Source organism: Protopterus annectens, chromosome 17.part0, assembly GCF_019279795.1.
Source record: "Protopterus annectens isolate FY-2018-M chromosome 17.part0, PAN1.0, whole genome shotgun sequence".
In the NCBI taxonomy this organism is placed as follows: Eukaryota; Metazoa; Chordata; order Ceratodontiformes; family Protopteridae; genus Protopterus; species Protopterus annectens.
Window position 1 is genome coordinate 404,387,142 of NC_056751.1, and position 26,485 is coordinate 404,413,626.

Consider the following 26,485-nt stretch of genomic DNA (forward strand, 5'->3'; position numbering starts at 1 on the left):
GACATTCAAATGTGGGAGATGTGCTAATGCCCTTTCATTATGAATACTGAACTAGTCCACCTAGATTCCAGAAATAGAACCCTCATGGCAAGGAGCTATAGTAATTGTGAGACCAGCGGGGTTGTATATCTTGCCTTATGTGAGTGCAAGGCATTCTATGTAGGAAAAACCAAGAGGAAGCTGAAAAGGAGAGTATATGAACATTTGAATGCTGTAAGTAATAGAAATGTTAATAATGCACTATATAGACACAGTATAGAGTGTGGAAAAGGAAAGTTTTGTTTTTTTGTACTTGAGGAGATCCCAAGGGATATGAGGGGTGGTATGTGGGAGACCAGAATTGAATACAGGGAACTTTACTGGCAGATTTTTTTAGAAGCCAGTAGGTTCCCTGGACTAAATGATGGTTTATGCCTGGCCCCAGTTTTAAAGCTGAGAGTGGCAAGATTCTAACATTTACAAAAAACTTATACAAATGTGGCATTTAATTGTGGTGAGTCCCTGCATAGTGAGATTACATAGTTATTTTAAATGTGAAGTAGTTGTCTTCTGAGATAGTGTCTTCTACTCCTATCTATAATCTTCCCAAACCTACACCTTGCAAACCAAAATGCCAAAAGGATGTCTCCTTCTACAAACTAATCCAAGCAGGTGACATCCATCCTAACCCTAGTCCCATAACCTGTAACAACTCCACCAATCCCACATCTTTTTCCACCCTTCATAATACCCTAAAGATCTTAACAATAAACGTACAGAGTCTTAGCAATAAATCTCACCTATTCCACACCTGGCTAAGCCATAACCAACCTGACATCCTAGCTATATCTGAAACCTGGCTCAAACCCTCCATCTCTGATTCAGAGATCCTGCCCCCAGGATTTCATATTCTCAGAAATGACTGAGTAAATAAAAAAGGTGGCGGCACTGCCCTAATCTATTCTAATCAGCTCACCTTAATTCCTCTCCAAATTCCAATCCCCCAATTCCAGAACACTGAACTAACTGCTGGACTATTAAAATTAAACAAGCACAAAAATATTTGCTTCATTGCCCTCTATATCTCTCCAGGTAATAATATATCAATACTTGAAGAAATTTTCCTATGGGCTTCCACAAAAATCAATTATGAGACCTACATCTTAGGAGATGTAAATATCGATTGGAATAAACTCAATTGCCCCTCTCCCTCCCTATCCATCAACCTCTACAATTTCATTCAGACAATCCTCTCTATCACCCGACCTAGCAAAACTAATCCCCAGGATCCACCTTTGACTGGATCCTAGTCTCTAACTCTAATAAAATAACCAACTCTGGTACAATCCCTGATACCTTTAGTGACCATCTCCCAGCCTTCATTCATCGCTCCACTGGCTCTTCCCCATACCAGCATCAATTTATCCAAACACACAACCTTTGCAACTTCAAACCCACTACTTTCTCAAATATATTCAAGCAAATGAACTGGCATATTCTAAAATCCCCCCCCCCCCTCGATAAAACTATAGGCCATTTCAACACTGTCTTCCTTGACACTTTAAACTCCATAGCCCCCTAAGAAATAAAAGGATCAAACATAACACAGCTCCATGGCTTTCCAAAGAGACCAAACAAATTATGCACCAAAGGGACAAACTATGGAAACTTCACCAAAATACAATCTACCCAATACCTTGCTTAAATATAAAAGCTCCATAACCTTGCAAAACAGCTACTCAACAAGGACAAAAAAGCAACTATACTAAGCTCCAGTCAAATAACTATAATAATCCAAAAGAATTCTGGAAGTCTATAAACTCACTTCTCCATCCAGGCTTAAAAACAAATCCCTGTTCCAACCCAAGTAAAACTGACCTTGAACTAGGCTCTGAATTCAATTATTTCTTCATTGAAACCATCTCTGCCCTCACAAAATCTTTTCCTAGCAATAACCCAGCTAACCCTCACCCCCCCCCAAACCCACCAAACTACCTTCCAACTCTGTTCAAGTTTAAACCTGTCTCCACAACTCTCATAAAAAACTCCTATCGAAACTCAAGCCCTGCTCTAATGCACCCAACAACATCCCCTCGTCCTATCTAAAACTTGCCGCAGATGGTATTGCTCTCCCAATCAGTATCATTATAAACAGATCAATAAAAGAATCCTATGTCCCAAAACTCTGGCACTCAGCCTTCATTCTCCCTCTCCACAAGGAAGGAAAAAATACCAGCATCTCAAACTTCCGCCCTATTCTCCCCTATATCTAAAATCCATGAAAAGTGCATCCACCTCCAACTTATGCCATTCCTGACCCACAATAACTTCCTCACTCCAACTCAGCATGGCTTTCGCCCTGGCCACAGCACCATAACTGCCCTAATCTTTTTCTCAGATACTGTCAATCAAGCTCGAGATTCAGGGCAGCTAGTTTCTACTATTCTTCGTGATCTGTCCAAGGCTTTTGACACTATCTCCCACAACCATCTTCTCTATCATCTCTCTAACCTTCACATCTCACCTAAAACTCTATCCTCGTTCTCCAGCTATCTGTCAGACAGATCTCAGGCTGTCAAATGGAAAAACTCAATTTCTTCATTCTTACCCACCCCTACTGGTGTCCCACAGGGATCCATCCTCGGACCTATGCTATTCAACATCTTCATCAATAACTTTCACACTGCTATTCCTGACACCAGAATCATTCAATACGCGGATGACTCAACCCTAGTCTGCTCTGCCTCAAACCTTCCTGAATTGTTGTCAAAAACCCAAACTGCCTTCTCAAAAACTGAAAACTGGATGCACCAAAATCACCTCTCTCTTAATGCTAACAAATCCAAGATTTTTATATTCCCACCAACTAAGAACCACTCCTTCAATAAAAACGACTTCAAAATCATTAGCCAAACAAACACACCTATATAAGTCGTCCCCTCAGCTAAACTACTCAGCACAATTGTTGATGAACACCTAAAGTTCGATATACATGTACAACAAAACATAAAAAAAAAAAAAATCATCAAAAGCTAGCTATGTTATTATAGGAACAATCACTTTCTTTCTAACACAACTAGGCACACTCTGGCCTCTACTTTTCTTCTTCCTTCCTTACTATATGGTGCTCCTCTCCTAACCAACCTGTCTTCCTCTACTACCTCAAAACTAGAAAGCTGCTACAATAAAATCTCTAAATTTGCCTCCAAATCCAAAAATCCACTCATCACTGCCTTACCCTACTAGCCCTGAACTGGCTAGAACTACCAAACTATCTAGATTACCTACAACTCTCTATAGCACACACACTCGTTTTTCAGCCTACAAAATTCCCCACTCTAACTAATATCCTTCCACCTTATATTCCCAATAGAGCCCTTAGATCTGAGCATCAGAACTTAATTGCTATCCATAAACCTAAACATCCTGCTGGCCAACTGCTCCTCTCCTGTACTCTTGGCAAAAAATGGAATTCCTTTCCTTCCTCATTAAGAACCACCCCAAACTCTGAAAATTTCAAGGCCCTGCTTTATAAACACCTGTCTACCAAACGTAAATGCCCCTGCCTCCTCCCTACTTAATCTTTGATCACTTCAAACATAAGAATCTCCCCATATTGACACATAAGTCCTATACTCCTCCTACAGACATAGGTTCATAGGTAGGTACTAGGCTATCTGCCCAAGGGCATTTATAAGCCTAGCCAGAGTGTGTCGGCTTTCGCCACCCCATTGATTAATTAACCGAGTCTTTGTCAAGCAGAGCCAATGAAGTGATCCCAGGGGTGTATTTTCTGTTACCCATCCAATTGTCAAGGCTTCTCTTGAAGAGTGTTAGTGAGGGGCTCTGCCTAATGTGGTTAGGAATTTTGTTCCAAAGCATGGGGAGTCTCTGTGACAGGAATCTATCCTTCCAGCATGTTCTATTTATTGTTGTGGTGAGGTTTAGCTCACTAGAGCACGTGGCTAGCAGTGACTTGGATTTCTTTAGGTGGAGCATGTCCATCAATTCTGAGTTGGACATGGCTTTGTAAGTCAGGCAGAAATCACCTCTGAGTAAGCGATATGTCACTGAGTACAGCCAGAGTTTTTTCAGTCGGGCTGCATAGGACATATGTTTGAGGCCAGTAATCCTCTTGGTGAGGTGCTTTTGTGGTCTTTCCAGCTGTTGGAAGTATCTTGTGAGGTACATCCCAAATGGGGCATTGTACTCTATGATGGGTCTGATGAGTGACGAGTCGAGGGGCACTATAACCTCTTTATTTCTGGATGCAAACCCCTTAATAATTAGATGGGCCACATAGAAGGATTTCCTAACTACTTTGGCAATATGATTGTCAAAGGAGAGATTACTATTTACCTGGATCCCCAGATCTCTTATTACCTCTTCTGTATTAAGGGCGCTGCCGCCTATGTGGTAATTTGTGGGTGTTTTGTTTTTCCCAAATGGGATGACTATGCATTTTTTGGCATTTAGCTTGAAGCCATGACTTTGACACCAGGTGTCTGTCTCAGTAAGGCCTTTTTGAAGGATGCCCGTGTCAGCCAGAGAGTCAATTATGGCTCCCAGTTTGCAGTCATCGGCGAACTTGGTTAGCCATAGTCCTCCTGTGTTTGCCTGTACGTCTGAGAAATATATGCCGAACAGTAGGGGTCCCAGAACCAAGCCTTGCGGGAAACCACTTGTGACTGGTTTAGAGTCAGACCTGCAGCCCTCTATTCTTACTGTGTGAGTTCTGTCTGTAAGCCAGTTGGCAACCCATCTTGTGACATAGGGGTTCAGGCTGGTGAGTTTTTCTATAATACCCGAGTGAGGAATGGTGCTGAACGCCTTGGCGAGATCAAGGTAGGCTGTGTGAATCACCTTTCCCTCGTCTAAGGCCTTGGTGACTGGTCTCGAAGAAGTCAATCAGGATTAGTAGGCATGATCTGCCCTTAACAAAGCCGAACTGGGTCGGGTCAAGTGTTTGGAGGTTCCCAATGTCTTTGTTAATGAGTTCCATGATGATGCACTCTACAGCCTTGCAGACCAGGCTAGTCAGGCATATGGGGTGATAGTTACCAGGGTCAGTTGTGGCCCCTCCTTTGTGGAGCAGAATAACCGTTGCTGTGCTCCATTCTATGGGCACATAGCCTGTGGAGAGGCTGAGGTTGAACAGCATATTTAGGTAGGGGGTTAGTTCATTCTGTAGTTCGTGCAAGATGCAGCCTGGGACACCATCTGGCCCCATTGATGCTGTGTTTATGGCTTTTGAAAGGGCTGTTTTCACCTGTGCTTCTGTGATTTCCGGGACACTACACTTTTCTGGTATTGTTGTGGGCCCTTTTGAAGGTGAGAGGGAGGTGAAGTTTGCACTGAATCTATCTGTCAGGATGCTGGCAATATCAGTAAGTTCAGTATATTTTGTGCTATTTTGCACTAGCTCAGAGCATATCTGCAAGTTGCCACTTAGATTCTTGACATAGCTACAGAAGGCTATATGGTTATCTTTCGAATCCTTGGCTATTTTTCTTTCGAAGTTAGCCTTGGATGATTTTATGTGGGACCTTAGTTTCTTACTGTTACTGATCAGGGATGTCTTTCTTTCTTGGGATTTGCTTTTTTTTCTGAACTAGTTTCCTCCTTTTGTTGTATAACCTGTTTATGGCAGGGGTCCACCAGACTAGTTTCCTTCTCTTAGGGGAGTGAGTCTTGATTTTGCTGGGGATAGCACGATCCATGCAGTCTTGTAGGTGTTCATAGAGTGCAATTGTAAAGGATTCTGCATCTTGGGCAGTGTTATCCTTTAGCGTGGGGGCTGTGAAACTTACCACCTCTGCCTTAAGTAAAGTGAAGTTTGCTTTAGAAAAGTTTTTCACTGTGGTTTCCTTGGTTGGGGGGGGGGGGGGTGGACATCCAGGGTGATTAGTTTATGGTCTGATCTAACTAGTGACGGGTTGACCTCCGGTACGGAACACCTGTCGCCCATGTTGGTGATGACCAGGTCCAATATGTTGTGGCCTCTGGTAGGTGAGTTTACCAGCTGATCCAGGGCATTTGAGTTGATAGATTCCAGGAAGCGCTGAGCCTGGGAGTTTGTACTCAAGTAGTTTTCCCAGTTAATGGTAGGGTAATTGAAATCGCCCAGTATCAGGGTGTTCAGTAGGACCTTCATGTTTTCCAGTGTCTCCAGAATGTAGGAGTGGTGGTTCTGGGTCATGGAGGGTGATCTGTAGCAGGCCACAATTTGCATTGCAGATTTGCCCGATGTTAGCTGCACATGGATGATCTCAGAGGTATCATGCTGCACCACTAACCTGGAGGTGTGGGTATCCTTGATGAATATGGATACACCCTCTCCTTTTGTGTTTCGGTCCGTGTTCTGTGGCCAAAATGTGTGGTATGAGTTATAGCCCAGTAGTGCTGGAGTGCTCTCTGGAGCCTTCAACCAGGTTTCAGTTACTGCACAGATGTCGACGTTCTCCATACTTAGGAGTGCTTCGAGCGCATGCATTTTGAGATTTAAACTCCTGGCGTTGAGTAGCATAACCCTAATTTTTTTACTTGTGCTGTTTACGGAGGTGGGTTTGAATTTTGAGCCATGCCTAAAAAAGGCACTATGGGGACAGCAAGAGCCTTGGCAAGTATTCAAAAGCCAAGGGGTGACAGGTGCAAGCCGTCTCTTGCGAAGCAACGCGGCTTGTCAAGCATGTCATCCCAGGCTGGCAGACACTAGATCCCCTTTGAATGACACCAGAAGCTTAGCCAATTGTTGAAATTGATCATTTTTTTCTTTATACTGAGGCACAGCTCTATCAAATTGCCCTGCAATCTCCTGCAGCTTTATCCCCTCTGCTTAATTCTTCTACTCCTACAGCTATACTTGCTCAACAAAACCTGTAAATATTGTAAATATAGAGTACTCCTTTCTTCTCTAATATGTGCACATAAGGCATCTCCACTATATCTCAATTCCTGCAACTTCTCAATATATGTAAGATAACTGCGGTGGTGGTGCTGCGATAGCGTTGTTGCCTCACAAGACGTTGCCCATTCGATTCTCAGTTAGAGCGTCTTCTGTGTAGTGACATGCATGAATGGGCGTTCCTTCATTGAAGGTTATGCGTTAGGCCCGGCAAGCCATTACGTAAAAATCTACTGCCAATCATTAGCGGACCGGAGTTCCGCTTTGGCAACCCCTAACTGGGAAAAGCCGAAAGACACAAACAAACAAAGAATTACTGCTTACCTATGCTAATGTAAAAAGTTTAATTCTAATCAGTTCTATAAGAATTATAATCTGGTACTGTCTTGTATTCCTTGTAATCATATTTGTAAACTGTTTAATACATTCTAAAAGCTTGCTTGTGTTTCTTGTAAATCCTGTATGTAATATAATCTGATTTAATGCCTTCTGTGAGCTTTTCTCCCCAGGGCCTCCACTGAAAATGGGGAGGAATCAAACTGGGATAAATAAATAAATTGTGAGTTTTAGAGCCAGTAGAAGGCACATGAATAGTTTTTATGAATTTTCTAACCTTATATATCAAGTATTTTTATGATTTATTACCCTTAAGGAGATGTGTTGTTTTAACATTTATTGATGCAAGCAGTTACAGGGTTTATTTTACATTATGCATTGTATTAAAAAGAACTTTTAAAGTGTAGAATTGTTGTTGTAAATTAAGTTATTTATGTTAGTGGAGGTGAAAAGGATTGTGGGTAAAGCCTATGACATGTTAATTTTAGTGATACACTGTTTTTATTGGGGAATTTGTATTTAACTGAAGCATTTAAGGCATGTAATTTAGTTTGTTAGTTGTATCTCATGAAGTTGAGGATGAAAACATATTTTCAAGGAGTATCGTTTAAGTGTTGTGCTTTCTTACTGCATTAAAACTGTGTTAAGCCCGTCTACTGTTTCCTGTCTTCTGGAGTTCCACTGAGGTGTGAATAATAAACATAAATTATTGAATCAAAGTTTTTTTCCAAAGGGAACTTTTAGTTATGTACTTACCATAACTTTAGATGTTTGGGATCCATCTCGCCTACATTCTGTACTGATGGGTTCGGAGCCGATCCTCGGCTCCGACTCGGCACGCTATACTATAGAGTGAAGCCTCTTATTGGCTGAGCTATTCTACATCCCAGGATGCACCACCACAGCTTCCCCAGATCTTGTTTGTCTGCACACATGCACACACACATAGACTGTTGATATAATATTGCCAGGTGTTTCAAGATGAAACGGCTAAACTTGAACCGTCCGGTCTCTTCTGATCTCCAAGGCAGGGGGAAGGAGGGTGGGTTATTAGAATGTAGGAGATGGATCCCAAACATCTGAAGTTATGGTAAGTACATAACTAAAAGATGTTATGTGATCCTATCTCGCCTACATTCTGTACTGATGGGACAGCGTCCCTAGCACCTGATTCCTGGGTGGCTCACTGGAAAACACTCCTGAGAACTGTGGAATCGAAGGAAGCTTGCCCCCGAGATGCCACGTCCAATTTGTAATGAGAAATAAATGTGTGAGGAGAGGACCAGGTAGCCGCAGCACAAATGTCACTAATGGCAAGCTTAGAATGAAAGGCTGTCGAAGTAGCCATAGCCCTTGTAGAATGATTTTTCACTGAGGTTGTAAGTTCTTTATTAGAAAGGAAGTAAGTATGGCTGATACAGTCCCTGATCCACTTGGCAATAGTGACCTTCGTGACGGCTTTGCCCAATTTATTGTCCGAAAAGGACACAAACAACTGATCTGTTTTCCGTGTTTGGTGCATCCTATCTAAATAGAAACGCAATTGCCTGTGAACATTCAATGAGTGGAAGATGTATTCCGCTCAGAGTAGTTTGGGAAGAAAACAGGAAGTTCCAATGACTGTTGAAGGCAAAAACTAGAACAAACTTTGGGAACAAAGGATGGATTAGGCCTGAGGGATACCCTATCCTTGTGAAAAAACAGGTACGGTGGTTTGACACATAGGGCTTGAAGTTCCGAAACTCTTCTGGCTGATGTAATTGCCACCAAAAAAGCAGTCTTCCAAGAAAGAAATTTCAAGTCACAAGTTGCTGCCGGTTCGAAGGGGTAAGAGGTCAAAGCACCTAATACGAAATTAAGATCCCATGGTGGAGCGGGATGAGAAATCGGAGGTCGTAGCAGCCCAGCACCTTTCATGAAGGCTTTACACAACTTATTGCTCATCAAAGGTGGGTCTATACTTTCATGAAAATTAGAAATAGCTGCCAATTGAACCTTGATGGTAGAGACCGAAGAACCTTGATTGAATAAAGAAGCTAAAAACTTCAAAACTTCTGACACCGGGGCAGTAATGGGATCTAATCCCCGGAGTTGGGCCCAAATAGCGAATCTCTTCCATTTGCTGTTATACATTTTTTTAGTCGAAGTCTTGTGGGCCGAGGACAAGATATGTATGACTTCCGAGTCCAAAACATGTTTCCTGACTATGGTTGGAAGTGGAGGAGCCAAGCTGTTAACCTCAATGAGTGAAGGGACTGATGAAGCTGTCCCGACTGGTGGATCAAGAGGTCTGGAACCTGGTCCAGGAACCATGGACCGTCCAGCATATATTTCCAAAGAAAGGGCAGCCAGACTTGACGAGGCCAGTATGGGGCAACTAAAATCATCTTGCTCTGCAAGTGAATCGCCTTCTGGATCACCCTGGGAAGAAGGGGAACTGGTGGAAAGGCGTACAGTAGGCCGGTGGGCCAAGCTTGGACTAGGGCGTCCTTGGGAAACTCCCCCGGAACTGGGGTGAGAGAGAAGAACTGTTGACATTTCGTGTTGAGAGGAGTTGCAAAGAATTCCCCATCTTCTGAAAATCTGAGTTGCCACTCTGTCGTTCAGAGACCACTCGTGCGGGGAGAGAATAGTTCTGCTCAGTCTGTCTGCTATCACATTGGATCTCCCCGGAATGTGTGTTGCTACCAGAAAACGTTTGTTTGCAATCGCCCAATCCCATACTTTCATGGCCTCTCTGCAAAGGGGGTAGGACCTGGTCCCTCCCTGCTTGTTCAGGTACCAGACTACTGACATGTTGTCGGACTGAATGGCAATCATGCCCTGGGGGAGGTAACTGTGTAGTGCTTGTAGCGATAGAAGCACCGCCCTCATTTCCAGTATGTTGATGTGGAGGAAACTCTCGTTGGGGTGCCACTTGCCTTGGACTGACCTGCCCAGGTAATGTCCCCCCCACCCCGTCTGGGAGGCGTCCATAGTCAAAGTGGCCACTGGAGGTGGAGGAACGAAGGGTCGCCCCTGATCCAGGTTGGAGGAAAGAAGCCACCAACGGAGGTCCTGTTTGCACGTCTCCGTGATCAGAATGAGGTGACTGAGAGGGAGATCCTGATAAGACCACTGGACTGACAGGAGCCACTGGAGAATCCTCATATGCAATCTTGCTAAGGGGACTAGGAGAATGGTAGCCGACATGGAACCTAACAGTTGTAGGACCATCCTGGCTGGGGCTCGGCGTTTGAGGAGCAATGCTCGAACTTGAGACTGTAATATTTCTATCCTCTCTGTAGGAAGACAGACCCGCATTAGCTTTGAATCTATCTCTACTCCGATAAACCGTATGCGCTGAGATGGCAGCAACACAGACTTTTCCCAATTGAAGGTGATTCCTAGGGAGTTGCCTAGAGATATAGTGGCTGCTAGGTTCTGTAAGAGTAGACGCCTGGAGGTGGCAGTTAGGAGCCAGTCGTCTAGGTATGGAAACACCTGGAATCCTAGACTTCTCAGGTGAGCAGTCACCACCGCCAAACATTTGGTGAACACCCTGGGGGCTGTGGTGAGACCAAAGGGCAGTGCACGGAACTGGAAATGACTGTCTCCCAGGCTGAAGCGCAAGTGTCTCCTGGACGTCTGATCTATCAGGATGTGATAATAGGCGTCCTTGAGATCTATGGAGCACATCCAAACACCTTCCTCCAGCAGCGGGAGAATGGATTGAAAGGTGACCATCTGGAACATGGACTTCTTGACAGAACGGTTGAGTTTGCTGAGATCCAAGATGGGCCTCATGTCCCCGGTCTTTTTTGGCAACAAAAAGAATCTTGAGTAAGTCCCTAATCCGGTCTGGTCTTCGGGGACCGGTTGGATGACTCCTTTTTGAAGCAGCTTTGAGATTTCAATGGCTGCGAGATCCCGTTGACTGGGTGGTGGGTTCGGGATTTTCCGGGATGGTCGGGGGGGGGCTGAGAAAAAGGGATGGTGTAACCTCCGGCAATGATTCGGAGCACGCATCGGTCTTGAGTGATATTCTCCCAGGCCTTTAAGTGCCTTGAAAAACGACCCCCGACTGGCTCCGGAGCGGCGCAGTCAGGCAATCCTTCATTGATGCTGGAAGGTTGAGGAGCCACGAAAGGAATCGCGGTCTCCAGTGCTGCGGGGGCCTCTGCCGCCTCTGGGACGGCGTCTTCCTGAAAAATTTCCCCCTCCTCTGCCTCTAGAAGGGGAATCATCCTGCTGTGAGGGATAAGTCTTTTGAGATTTACAGAACCACATTTCCCCCCCACCTTCTAGCCTTGGGATAAGGCCGGAATGGAGTGGAAAAGCGTGCCCCTACGGCAGTCAAAGTCTTACCCTCATGTTCACAGCGGGTCAAGGTGTCCTTTACCTTGGGTCCAAGCAAAGAGGACCCATCAAAGGGAGCATCGGCAAAGGAAGACTTGAAGGCCTCCGCAAAGTGACACAGGCGGAGCCAGGCTTGTCTCCGTAGAGCAACACCTGTTCCCGCCGCTCTACTTGCCCCCTCGGCTGCATATGAAATGAGCCTCATGGACGAGTTCGATAATGATGATAAGGTAGCCAGCTGAGAGCTAACCGTCTGGGCCAACTGCTCAGGTAGGTTACCAGAGAGGGTATCTGAAAGTTCCTTGTCCAGATCCCTCTGAAGTCTGGTGAAGTGCATCAGATAATTCAGAGACCTTAAAGTAAAGGCTGCTGAAGTAAGGGTGCGCTTCCCGTACCGATCCATGCTCCTAGACTCTTTATTAGGAGGATGGATGGACGTAGACGCCTCTGCCACATCTTGTTGGGTAGCAGATGCCACCACCAGGGCATCTACAGCCACACCTTTAGAGAGGAATTCCTTTTCGGGGGGGGGCTGAAAGAAATTTATTGGGGCGAGCTGGCACCGGTTCCACAGAATCCGGGTGCTCCCACGCCCTTCGAGAGATCAAATCTAGAAGCTCATCGAAGGGTGGGGACACCCAGGAGGCGGAGGGCTGAGCCCCGAAGGCCTTGAGGAATACCGACTCCTCAGCAGAAGGGGGTTTGGACTGCCAGTCGCCTCGTTGCTTCAGGATTTCTAAGATGTCCGCAAAGGAGACATCATCCGAGGACGACTTGGGGGACCCCTCCGCATCATCGAGGTCGGTGTCCGAGGTGAGAGACTCGTCTGGGGAGTCGACATGCTTCCTCTTGCACTGTCTCTTCCTGGGAGGTTCCTCCGAAGAAGCCTCGGAAGGACCTCCAGGAAGGGGGGAACCCCCAATGGGGGTGACCTCAGGCCCCAGGGCTCCGCTGTCTTGAGACAGGGGGACTACAAAGGAAACAGTCTCCATGCCAAGGGAAGGTTCCGGAGAGATGGTGGAGGTAGCCAAGGAAGATTTGGCCAAAGCACTCCTCATGGCCCTGAAGGCCGGACCCCCCGAGTCCTGGGAAGGTCTGACCCCCGAGGCCACAACAGTAGATGGTACCCCCGCAGCTGACGCACCGAGAGGGAGGCTCGGAACCGACAACATCGGTCCCGAAGCGTCACCCCCGGGGCCGACCGAGGAGGTCCGCGCATCAACTCCAACCGGTCGGGGTTGGAGTAAGGGTCGGAGCCGACCCGAAAACCTCCACCGACTCCACCAGCACCGACTCCAACGGTGCCGAAGCTGTTGGAGGAGGAACCAAGACAACAGGGTGGACAATCGGCTCCGGAGCCGACTGGGCTGGAGCCGAGACTAACTTTTGGAAGACTGGAGACTGAAACAGCCTTTGAAGCACCCTGTCTATATCCGAATCGGACATCCTCGAAGACTGAGAAGAAACCGATTGGGCCCAAGTTGACTTCTCCGCCGGTTCTGAAAGACTGGGGGACCGGCTCCGAATAGTCTCAAGTAGTATCGGCGCCGAGGGAGATTCCACCAGCACAGCAATTTCCCTCGGAGCCGATGGGGACTTCGGCGCCGAGGTAGAAGAGTCTGAGCGAGCGACCTTTCTCGGTTCCGAAACCAATGGAGCCGGAGAAGGTGACCCGCCTCTCGATGCTCGAGCGCTCGGCTCCGAAGGCAGAGGAGTCAAAGCTGGAGGCATCGAGGCAGCCCGTTCCGACCTCGGCTCTGAAGTCCGTGGAGCCGACGGAGAAGCCTGCCTTGATATTTTTGCTGTCGGCTCCGACGGACTGGTCGGAGCCGAAGACTTCTTCTTCCTGGAAGGAGAGGGGGAAGAAGATAAAGCCTCCTCAAAAGAAGGGGTGATAAGCCCCTTCAATATCAATTTGTTTTTCCTCTCTTGGAGGACATGAGAAGAAAAAGCGTGGCATACACTGCAAGACTCTTGAAGGTGCTTAGGGCCTAGGCAATAAACACATAGAGAGTGGTCATCTGTGATTGACATCTTGTACCCACACTTGGTACATTTTTTAAAACCCGAAGGCCTATGTTCCTTCGACATCACCACAAAGGCACACACCAAAACCAGACTAAGGGAAAAAAACTAGCCACACAGAGATGCCAAATCCCTCTAATTTAAACAGGATAGGCCAGTAAATCAGACACAGACTGAAAGTATAACACAGCTCTAGAAGAGCGCGAGGGCAAGGCCCCTCTAACTAAACGGGACCTTGACGTTAGAGGAACAAATACCACACAAAAAATTTCAAGCAACAAAAAGGGCTGTAACATGGCCCGAAGTAGAGCGCGAGGAAACCCTTACTACTTAAGCGGGAACCTAACGCTAAAAATATACTCACACAAACTTTCAACAAACCACACAAAACGATAAGTAGCTGTTAAAACAGCTTTTTGGGTGAAAAGTTAGAAAAATTTTGACAGGAAATCTGTCAGTAAAGAGTACTTAGCTCAGCCAAGTCGAGACCACGTCTATTGCTGTCAAGCGGCAAACGAGATCTGGGGAAGCTGTGGTGGTGCATCCTGGGATGTAGAATAGCTCAGCCAATAAGAGACTTCGCTCTATAGTATAGCGTGCCGAGTCGGAGCCGAGGATCAGCTCCGAACCCATCAGTACAGAATGTAGGCGAGATAGGATCACATAACATCTTATCTGCCCAGCAAAGGAACAGCACAAGCTGTCTGTTGATCCCTGAAAGCCTCAGAGGAATGTATTCTTCAGCGGCAGTAAAGCTATTATGGGCTTGGCACCCAAACTTGTCTTTTAAACAGCTCAACTTGAGCTGCCAAATAGTCTCAGCATGTGATAGATGCCCTGAAGCTTTGGAAGCTGGCCAGCTGTTATGTTTTTGGCAAGATATAACCCATATAGCAAGGCTACTGTAGCCATGATCAATATGATGAACATATGGAAATTCACAATTTCTGAAAGGAATAATGGGCTGCCAGGGTGGAAGGCAGAAAAGTGCCCTTTTAATAGTCATGTTTCCTTATTTGATTTTTCTTTGTTCTGGAAGGGAGGGTTTCCAGCTTTCTTGTTGGAACCTCCCTGCCATTGCTTCTAAAATGTCTACTTATCAGTATTCTTCTGAGACTGTTTATTTTGCTTTTTGCCTAAATTGGGTAAGAGATCAGACAATCCCTTGCAAAATATACAGAAGAAAGTCTGAAAAATCTGATTCCCTGAATCATCTTATCTCCCCAGTGGCAAGAGCTCTGAAATCATTATCAAAAGAGTCATAAACACACTTCAAACAATGAGTACTGACCTGATAAACAGAAGAAAAGTACAGTTGTGTACCTACCATAAATGTAGATGTTCGAGGTATTCACTGTTGCAGTCATTACTCTTGGGTTATCCTGCTGGCAGGCTACTCGCAGTCGGCCAGAATTCCAAAGTCTAGGTCTGGCGTTGGTTGCTGTCACCTCTTCCCTGACATCAGTGCACCAGGGGTATAAAAGATGCAGCCGACGCCATTTTCTTCAGTTTTTCTTGCCCCAGATGTCAGGTGCCCCAAATAGGTAGGCTGAAAAATATATAAATAAGAAATGCATACACAAACATAACATTTCCTTCATCTACAAGCAAATACACCAAAAAGGTTGTATAGGATAGAGAAGTGCAGATAAGTCCCAGCAAAGAGAAGGGGGATGGTGGGTGGGTAACATGGACTGCAACAGTGAATACACTCGAACATCTACATTTATGGTAGGTACACAACTGTACTATGTTCATCGTGTTTCACTGTTGCAGTCATTACTCTTGGTTTGAATCCCAAAGCTGAGGAAGGGTGGCTGGGCTAAATAGAATTAGGAGAGGCTATGAGGCCCTGCAGATCTGCAGTGGTGAAGCCTGCTCTGGACTTAGAGTAGAGAGGCAAGTGGTAGTGCTTTGTAAAGGTGTGCACTTTAAAGAGTTGCAGTCTCTAAGATTTCTTTGGTTGGTACTCCTCTGAGGAAGGCTGCTGAAGTGGCTGCTGCTCTGGTGGAATGAGGCCTAATGCCCTTAGGCACTGATTTGCCATGTTGAGAATAGCAGAAACGGATGCAATGGCATATCCATTTAGAAATAGTCTGTTTTGAGATAGCCTTTCCTTGTGATCCTGCAGCATATGACACTAAAAGTTGCTCAGTCTTTCTGTCCAAGTAGAAACGTAACTGCCTGTGTATGTCCAAAGAATGCAGAATTTTCTCACCCTTGTTCTGTGGATTTGGGTAAAAGATAGGCAAGTGAATGGTTTGGTTGAGGGCCACACTGGAAACCACCTTAGGCATAAATGTAGGGTTTATCCTCAGAGAAACCCTGTCTGGATGAAAAATGATAAAAGGTTCCATAGCCATGAGTGCTTGTAACTCCGAGACTCACCTTGCAGAGGTTATGGCTAGGAGCAGAGCTGTTTTCCAGGATAAGAATTTAATATCCGCTGTTGATGCTGGCTCAAAAGGAGGCAGTGTGAGCTTTTCCAAAACAAAATTGAGGTCCCAGGCCGGAATTGGTGCTCTCCTTGGAGGCCTAATGTTTTTGGCCCCTTTGAGGTACTGCCTTATTAAAGGATGAGAAAAGACAGGTGGCTCAGTATTGTAATGTGCAGAAATGGCAGAGGCATGAATCTTAATTGATGAGAAAGAAAGGCCTTTGTTCAGCATCTCAGTTAGGTATTGTAAAATCTGAGGAATGTTTGGTACAGACGTGTCAATGGCTTGTTCCTGGTTCCAAGCACAGAATCTCTTCAATTTTTCTGCATAAGATTTTCTGGTACTGGGCCTCCTGGCCTCCAAGATAACATCCTTAACAGCTTTTGAAAGAGGAGTTTTCTGAATGGCTACATTATCCGCCATGCTGCCAGATTTAAGGTCCTGAGGTGGCTGTGCAGGATCTGATTGTTTTGTTGTGTCAGCAGGTGAGAAGTTTGAGGCAATGTCCATGCTGGACCTTGAGACAAGCTCTTTAGGATTGGGTACCAGTGCTGGCGTGGCCAGTCTGGTGCAATCAGAATCATTTTTGGCGTCTCTTGTCTGACTTTTAGGAGTACTCTGGGAAGGAGAGGTAGTGGGGGAAAAGCATATACTGTTAGATTTTTCCAGCTGAATGATAGGGCGTCCACTTTCCATGCTTGCTTGTGGTAGATCCTTGTGCAAAATCTCTGCAATTGACACTTGTGAGGGGAGGCAAATAGATCTATGTCTGTGCATCCCCATTTCCTTATTATCATTCTGAAGACTTGTGGATCTAGTTTCCATTCGTGGGGATCCATGATGTTTCTGCTTAGTTCGTCTGCCAGAGTATTTGTTTTTCCTGGCAGGAATTGTGCTTGCAGGTGAACTTGAAAGGCCAATGCTGTGACCCATAAGGTCATTGCTTCTCTGCAGAGGGGGTAGGAATGAGTACCTCCCTGCTTGTTTATGTACCACATGACCGTAGTGTTGTCTGTCTTTATCAGTAATTGTCCTGGATGAAGCAGGTCCTTGAAAGCTGTCAGGGCATTTTGAACAGCTAGCATCTCTTTTTGATTGATGTGAAGATGCATCTGGTTTGCAGGCCATGTGCCCTGAATGCATTTTCCTGCCATATGGGCCCCCCAGGCATAATCTGATGCATCCGTTGTCAGTGTCTGTCTGGCTGTGGGTAAACTGAATGGCAGACCCTTGTTGTGGTGACAGGCTTCTGCCCACCATCGAAACTCCTGTTGTAGGCAGGGAATGAGTGCAGTTACTGTCTCCAGGCTGTGGCAATGCTGAGTCCAAACACTTTTCAGATACCATTGTAGTTTCCTCATATGCAGTCTGGCATATGGAATTAGTAGAATGCAAGATGCCATGAAACCCAAGGCCTGCAGGATTTTCCTTGCAGATAAGTGTTTTTTGTTGCCAATTTCTTGAAGTAAGTAGTCAGTTGTTTTTGCTTCTCTGGCGTGAGATAAGCCATCTGGGCAGTTGTATTTAAGCTTGCACCCAGGAATATTATTTCTTGAGAGGGCAGTAGTTTTGATTTCTTTTTGTTTACTGTGTACCCTAGGCCAATTAGTAATCTTTTTACAAACGCCAGATGCTTTAGAAGAGTGTCTTTGTTCTCTGCTTGAATTAGGCAGTCGTCCAAGTAGGGATACATTTGAATTCCTTTTTGTCTGCAAAACGCAATTACTGGTGCCAGGCATTTTGTAAAGACCCTGGGTGCAGTAGATAAGCCAAAGGGCAGTGCAGAGAATTGGTAATGCATTGAGCCAGCTATGAATCTGAGGTATCTTCCGCAAGATTGGCTGATTGGGACATGCAGGTATGCCTCTTTTAGGTCCAAAGTTAATAGCCAAGCCCTCTTGCCCAGCATGGGCAGTAGCTGCTGAAGAGTCAACATCTTGAATTTTGGAACTTCCAGAAACGTATTTAGTGTAGACAGGTCCAGAACTGGTCTCTAGGTTTTGTCCTTCCTGGGTACTAGGAAAAGTCTGGAGTAAAATCCTTGCCCTTGCTCTTGTTGTGGTACTTGCTGAATGGCCCTCATGTCCATGAGGGCTGTAATTTGTTTTTGTGCCTCTGCCCATTGATTGTGTGGCAGGTCTGGCATGCCCTTTGACCTTGGTAGAGTGTGAAAATGGAACCTGTAGCCTTGGGACACTATGTTCAGAACCCATTTGTCTTGGGTAACCATTTGCCAATTTGATGAAAAAAGTGCTAGTTTTCCCCCTAAGGGGGCTGTCAAAAGAAAATTGCTTGGAACTGGTAGAGGAAAGTCATTGGGACTGTTTTCTGTAAGGCTGTGATTTGTCTTCTCCGCTTTTGGAGGTAGGAGCACCCCATTGCTTAGGCCTGTATGAGCCTTGGGGCTGAGATCTGCCTCTGGGACGCCTGTATCTGCCTCTTTGTGGTCTATCTGAGACTGGAAAGGACCAATTTTTAGAAGGCCAGTTCCTGCTAAACCTAGGTGGCTGTACCTGTAAGAAATCCTTGACTGTCTGCATGGATTTTGCTTTATCCTCCATTTTTTTCAACACCTCTTCTGCTTTAGTACCAAACAAAGTATCATGCTGTAATGGTGCATCTAATAATTTTGCTTTAACATGATCAGGCAGATTTTGTTCCTTTAACCAAGCATGCCTTCTAATAACAGAACCTGTAACAGCGGCCCTGCAAGAGGCCTCCAGTGAATCATAACCACTTTCCCACTTGTTCAGTTGCATGTAATAAATCCTGCAATTCCTTGTTCTCTGAACATTCAGTATTTGTCAACATTTTCTGTTTATGTAGTGACATTAAATATTGCTGATATTTAAGCATATGAAATTGACAATTTAAAGCCCTTACAGCTAGCGTGGCAGAAGTGTATACTTTTTTACCCCATCTGTCTAGAGCCCTAGAATCCCTATCAGAGGGGACAGGGTTTTTTGCAGTGGAAGCCTTTACCCCCTTGGGACCCTGAGATATTGTTTCTGGGTCAGCAGTGGGGTTTTTATATAGGAATTTATGAGAATCCGGGACCCTGTAGTATCTGTCTGGCTTAGCAGGTGCAGGGGGTAAAGAGTCAGGGGACAGTCCAGACTCTGAAAATACATCATCTACAATGTCTAGAACAGGTGGAATAGCAAGAGGTCTGTGCTGAGGAAGAAGCAGGAAATTTCTGAGCCTTTTCTTAGACTCAGAATAGTCCTGGCTCTCCCAGTGGAAATGCTTCCTCATAGTATGCAGTGTTTCCCCAAAAGAATAGTCCTCAGGAGGAGAGGCTGAAGGAATGGATTCTTCAGCATCAAAATCCTCATAGGGAAGCATGGAGTAATCCTGCTCAGAAGAGGAATCAGAGGAAATAGATACCTGATCAGAAGAATCATACTCTGTCTCTTGCCTAGGCCTCTTATCAGGAGGGGGATGGGAGCCCCTGATCAAAGTAATTAGGTCTTCGGCTATTTTGAGCATCTGTTTTTTTAGGCATGGAAGTCTGAATAGGAGAATGCTGTACTTGTTTCTTTGTCTTTAGAGCTGCTTTAGTCTTTGTCTTTGAAGCTGAGGATGGCTTAACATACAGTTTTGTGGGTCTGAAGACACCCTCAGAAGCCGATGCCTGCTCAGCGGCTCCGGACCCATCTGAGGGATTGATTTCCGAGTGTCCAATACCTTGAGTTTCCAGAGGCCCAGTCGGCTCCACGTGGGAGTCGGTAGCGGCCTGTGGCTCTAAGGTAGCGGGTGCCAGGGGCTGCGAAAGCACCTCACTGAGGACCGGCGAACTGGCGACTGGCCAAGAAGAGGCTTCGTCGTCGGTTTTGGACCTCGGATGCCTATCCTTGCCCTTGTCCTTGCGTTTTTTGTAAACTCCGGTTGTCGGCTGTTCCACCAACATTATATAATTAAATCTTCAGCCAAAGTAATGAAATGCAAAGTCGAACCGACGCTTGATAGTGCGTTGGTTGAATCTAGTACAAAACCGACAGCTAGCAACGTTGTGATCAGGGCCTAGGCAAGGAATACAGTAGGAGTGAAAATCCTTATGAGGTATTTGCTTCCCACAAGAAATACAATTGTTAACTTTTTCTGACATCGGTCTGGAGCAAGAAAAAAGTTTCCCCAATGGGGTACTTAGCTTTAATGAAGACTTTGGTTCTGAAATTCAGATTTGAAAATCTCAGGAGTCGGCTGACCAGCATTTGAGAACTAATTTTGCTTCAGGCACTGCGCGGAAAGAAAGACTGAAGAAAATGGCGTTGGCTGCATCTTTTATACCCCTGGCGCACTGACGTCAGGGAAGAGGCGACAGCAACCGACGCCAGACCTAGACTTTGGAATTCTGGCCGACTGCGGGTAGCCTGCCAGCAGGATAACCCAAGAGTAATGACTGCAACAGTGAAACACGATGAACATCTAGACTGCGTCTGAAGCATTTCTCCCCGGGCCTCCGCTGAAAACGAGCTCTGTCCCAGTCGGACTTTCCCGGTAAACAAATGTTAAATAAAAAACCAATAAATAAATGTGCAAAGCAGATTTTTCCCCAGAAAAAGAAACAGATGCCACAACATTTTTCATACTTTTACAATTAGTCAGTATAAACTTTTAATATATAAGCCCAACAGCTCAAGAGTTCTAACAATTAACATTGCAAAAGCATACACCTTTTTTTCCCAAACTTATCAATAGCTTTACCATCCATGTCTGAAAGAGAAGGAAATTAACAAAATGCTTAGCAACAGCTGTATTAACTAAAGCTACAACTGATGAGTCAGTCTGTGATTAGTGTATAAAAACTTTGCACATTCTATCTGCTTTCTTAGGGGTAGCAAGCTGGCTGTCAGGGAAACCACAGGCTGTGTCAAAAACATCCTCCATTGCTGACAGCACTGGGAGAGAGGAGAGGGAGGGGGTGAAGGTTCTGAGAATTCCAGCTGTAGCAATTCATAGTACTTTCTAATAGACTGAGAAACCTCAGTGCTCCCCCACTGAAACAGTGGCACATTCTGGAAATAGTCTCAGAGAAAGTGAGATTTGAATATCATACTCTCCTCAGAATGTGAATTGGAAATCTGAGGAGAAAAAAATGCATATGTCCTTTTATATTTCTCTACAGATTCCAGCTCCTGAAATTCATCAGGGAAGGAGGAATCCCTTTTCCTTTCATCAGAAACCACCTTACAGGAAGTGCCAAAGCCTGTACAAGACAAGCCCAATAAATTATTCCTGTACAGAGAAACTGACACAAGAGCAGTTAAATCTTTAGTTTTCCTTCTCTTTTTGACAGGAAGGTTGGGGGATAACAGACCTCATTCTGCCAAAAACAGCTTCCCTGGGATGGGTAGAACATAAAAATACATTTCCTGCCCTTTCTTCCATAACCGAAAAAAAGTGTCTCTTCCTTGCCCACTGAGGAGATACCAACAAGGCTAAACCCCTGACCCATGGTAGATATATGGACAAAACCAGAGGGGTCTGAGGAAAAAGATGAGTGGTCTGTGGAACCAGCTTTAGCCACAGCAGTCACCCACCTATAGCTGTGGGAAATTACCACCCTGCTGTGATGGCAAAAGCTGCTTAGTTAACATTTTGTTTTGTGGCTGAAAGAAGGTCCATCTGAGGCACCAGTAGTTTGTTCCATGGTTAAGCTGAAAATGATGCTTGATTTTCAGGGAAGCTTAGCAGCAATAGTTGGCAAAATAGGAAAGTGGCAAAAATGTTACTCCCCCCACATACAAAATGCAGTAAAAAGCACTTTAATCACTTTCCCCAGCCCCCCCCCCAAAGTAAAATAAATACAGTTTCTCCACAGAAAAAGTAGTTTCTAACAACTTTTTACCACAAAAGTAAAACATGCACTCTCATTTAAAAGAACATAGCCTTAAGTATTTGTTTTAACAAAAACATACTTAAAACAACAAAAACGTAACGTGGAAATATTTTTCCCTGAAGAACTTATCTGTCCAGCTATGGAACAGCGTTAGCCAACCATCAGTCCTCCAAAGCCTGCAGAGGAGTAGTCTTCTTGGCAGCAGGAAAGCTCAGAATGACTTGGTGCCCAAACATGTCTTTTAGTAAGCTTAGCTCAAGCTGCGTAACTGTTTGGGTGCATGAAAGGTGCCCTGAAACTTTGGAAGCTGTTCCGCTGTTATATCTTATGCAGGATATAACCCATATAGCTTAGGCTACTGTAACAGTGATCAATATGAAGAACATCAAAGGTAGCTGTTTGCTGAAGTACCAATACACTGAACTGGGACAGAAATGCTCAACACTGAGAAGAATCTAACATGCATTGCATAAATGTATGAACTGGAAGTAGGAAGGGCTTTATGAGGTTCTATGTTATTCCAAAGGAACTGAATATGGGAATATGTTTGTTCACTATCTGTGGTGTGCTGCTGCTACTGGCATGGATGTGGTGAACATTGGGAAGGGGCCACTGGTAAGATCATAGGGCAAAGACCTAAATCGGTCATCATGATTGGCTTCAAATCAGGCACACGTAAACCTCCTAGGCTCCTTGGCAATTTTTTTTATAACAGTCTTTACTGATGTTATTAATCACACAGTAACATATTTACAAATATTTCTGTTTAAACAATTCTCATCTATATATTATAATTTTCTTTTCTTTCAATCAATTAGCATCATAACAGCATTCATGTTGTATTCTGTGGTGCTTCATATTACTATTACAGTATTATCAAATTTCCCAGGGTATACTTTCAAATACCATGTCAGATGTAACTTTAAGCATAAATACAAAACTGTAACCTTTTATTCAAATACTGCCTCACATTTCATTTCACTTTATCAATGTTTCAGGATGTAAGCTAGATACACAGAATTTCTTCACCCTCTTTAATTACATTTTCCACATTTACCTTGCACGTCCTTTATTATGTCCACCATATATATGCTTCCCACATCTTATCACCACATCTCAGCCACAAATGGAGGAATCTCTTGAACCCCTCTCTATCTTCACATGATAGTAGGTGTCCTTGTGTTCTGTGAAGCACAGCCAATCATCCTTCCTCAGTACAGGCAAAATGGAATGAAGTGTGACCATCCAAAATATTGTCTGCTTGACATATTGATTTAAATGACTCAGGTCCAAGATGGGTCCGTGGTCCTGTTTTCTTGAGCACTAAAAAAAAAGCTTTGCGTAGACTCCAGACTCTAACTGGTCTTCGGGGACTGGTTGGATGAATCTTTTTTCTAGCAGTTTGGAAATTTATGCTGCTGTGAGTTCCCATTGACTGGGAGAACATCAGAAACTTTCTTCTTCTTGACAGGAGGAAGGAAAATGATATGGAGTAACCTCTGGAAATTATGTTTAGCACCCAAAAATCTGTGGTTATTGTGACGATTGGGGAGAGATCGGCGAAGGCTCCCAGCCTAGTCAAATAGAATTTGATATATAGTTCTGGCATTTGTAAATAAATGTAAAATACAGGCATGTTTTCTTGAATGTAAAAGAATATTGTGAAATGTGGAACTGCAAAATATGCGACAACGTTGCAATCTACTGGCCCAGTGAAGCATGTTGTACCCTTTCATGTTAGAATTCGGCCCCAGGGCAGCTGCACTCTGCATTGTGCTCATGTGTAAGTTTTAGCACTGTGATTTCTTGTAGGAATAGTTAAAGCTAGTAAAGATTAATTAGGTATTTTTCTTTGAAATCAGACCTGTCCTACTGTATTATTTTAAGTTTCTGTGTGATCTCTGAACTCTTAGATATCTCTGTGGTGTAGTAGTTTTGTCTTGTGTTTTGATTATTTATTATTAAATATTTTTAAAACCTTCTACCTGTGGCTGATTTGTGTAGACATAAGCTCTAGAGTACATTGCATATTTATAGAGGTTATCGTAATAGACTACTCTAAAGTAAGCCTTGACTGTTAGTCATACTACCATTGGATAATAATATTGCACAACAATAATTGGACACCCTTTTAAGGGCCTTTTAGTAGCTGTTATTATTAACTGGGTGGTGGCAGTAATTACTACCATATAGTCTGGGTAAAGGGGCACAGTTGGAGAATCTGTGTCAACCTTTCCCAGAAGTGTCTGTGAAGCTGTATAAATACTTATCTCAAAGTGTGTGCGCATTGTGTCAGCTACTTGGCAGGGACACAAAGCACTGGTTGGACTGAGAAGGTACTGGAAGTTTTAGCTTGCCCAGTTAGGCTGAGACCTGGACCCTATAGCTGTGCCAGTGGGGAGTCTTATTGGGGACCTGGTGAGCAAGAGAGCAACCAGCCCCAGACTGACTGTGTTCTCAGTGTGCACTTAAACGAAATTGTACTTTACTGTGTGTATTAGTTATCCTTTCTTTTTCTATGAGACGACCTCCCTGGTGTTAGTGGTGAGGATTGAAGCTCCTTGATTGCTGGGCCAGGGCACGGTCGTCACAAGTGTTTGGCAGTGGTGGGATCTACATCACATACTAATTGGCTTGTAGTGGTGTGGGTAGAGCGAATTCCTGTAGCTTATGTACAGTGATCTCTAAAAGTGTTTTGTACTCTAAAACAGGCACGCAGTGTATACTCAAGAGTTCAGATCACAATTGTTTTATTTCTTTTGTTAGCTTAGTGTTAGTCGGAGTGAGCAGGCAGCGTGTCAGCAGAAGAGTATGGAAAGCTGACAAGGAGCCAGTTGGTGAAGATGTGCTAGGCTAGGGGACTGGTGCATGGAAACCTGACTAAAGCAGACCTGATTGCAGCCTTGGTTACAGCTGCATCAGAAAACAGCAGCCTGGAGGACAATCAGACTGACAGTGGAGATACAATATCCTCGGAGAATGGACAGCTCAACCTTTCTGCAGTGGACTTAAAAACCCAGCTGGAGCTAGAGAGACTTGGGTTGGGGGCCAGGAGTATGGAACTAGAAGTAGCCGAGAAAATGAGGAGTCTACAAGCTGAGGAAAATGAACGGCAGAGGAGGTATGAGAGGGAAATGCTGACTCTTCGCCAGAGTCATGGAGGTAATAGGGAAGGGAGTAACCGGACCCCAGAAGCACAAAAGGTCAGTAAATTTCTTCCACAGTTTAAAGAGGGGGATAATTTTGATAGCTTCATTCATATGTTTGAGCAGGTATGTAAACAGTATGAAGTTGACGAAAGGCTCTGGGTACGGTTCCTGACCCCCTTACTCCATGGTAAAGCTGTAACATCTTTAGCAAAAATGCATGACACTGACTGTTTTGATTATACTGCTGTAAAAAGACATTTATTAGAATGTTTTAAGCTAACACCTGAAATGTATAGTAAAAAGTTTCATGAGCATAGATGCAAGGCAGATGAAAATGTATGTGAATATGTTGCTGAACTGAGCACTTATTTTCATAGCTGGGTGAGTGGATGTCAGGTCACCACTTACTTTTGAAGGGCTGGCAAACCTTTTGGTAAGGGAACAAGCCCTTAGCACTTTGCCTGAGGACATGAGGATCTGTTTAGCTGATAAACAGTGTGCTACTTTAGAGGAGTTGGGGAAGAAGGGAGACCTATACCTGGCCAGCAGGGCAGCCCTGCACAGGAAAGGGAACCCCAGTACTGCTCACGGGACTAAAGGAACCCCAGCACAGACTGCCCCAACAGAATCCGCCAGTAGCAGGGGAAGCCACTAGTCCAGGTACACATCCAGGAGCTAGGGTTAAATGTTTTGAATGCAACCGATGAGGCCACGTGGCATACAGGTGTCCATGGAGACAAGGTGGGGAACCAAAGGTGAGGGAGCCAGTAAGTGGGAAAGACAAAATGTCAACAGTGGTTGTCTTGAGACAACAGGGGTATGGAACTACCATCCTGCAGATGTCCTGAGAGGGAAGGATTTGGATGAGGCAGTACCATGTACTTATGCAGTTACATGCAGTAAGGCAAGGAGACAAGCATGTGGGTCTGGTAACCTAGGGGAGACCCAGACAGACTGCATACTTGCAGCCAGGACTGCTGAGGTGGTTACTTCAGGGAGTGAGCTACACTGTAGCAGTGAGACTGAATGTGAGCCACAGCTGCTTGTGGGTACTGATGTTCCCTTGGACAGGGTAACTGATAAAGTAGAGGTGAGTAGTAGTACCCAAGCTGACAGTGAGGCACCACTGTCAGAGGATGCCAGACTTGCTGTGGAAGGGGAGCTGGGAAGGGTTACAAGAAGAGAGCTGAGACAGGCTCAGCTCTCAGACCCTACATTGCAAGGCCTGAGGCAGGTAGTTAGGGAGGCACCTGATTCTCAAGGGAAGGGGAAATCTGTATACTGGAACAAAGGGTTACTGTACAGAGAGTGGACCCCTGAGGGAGGGCTAGAAGGTGAGCGAGTACAGCAGTTGGTAGTGCCTAGAGCTTACCGTCTGGTGCTTCTAGCCATAGCCCATGATATTCCCTTTGCAGGTCATGTAGGCATAAAAAGTACAAAGAGGTGTATTATGCAAAACATCTATTGGCCTGGA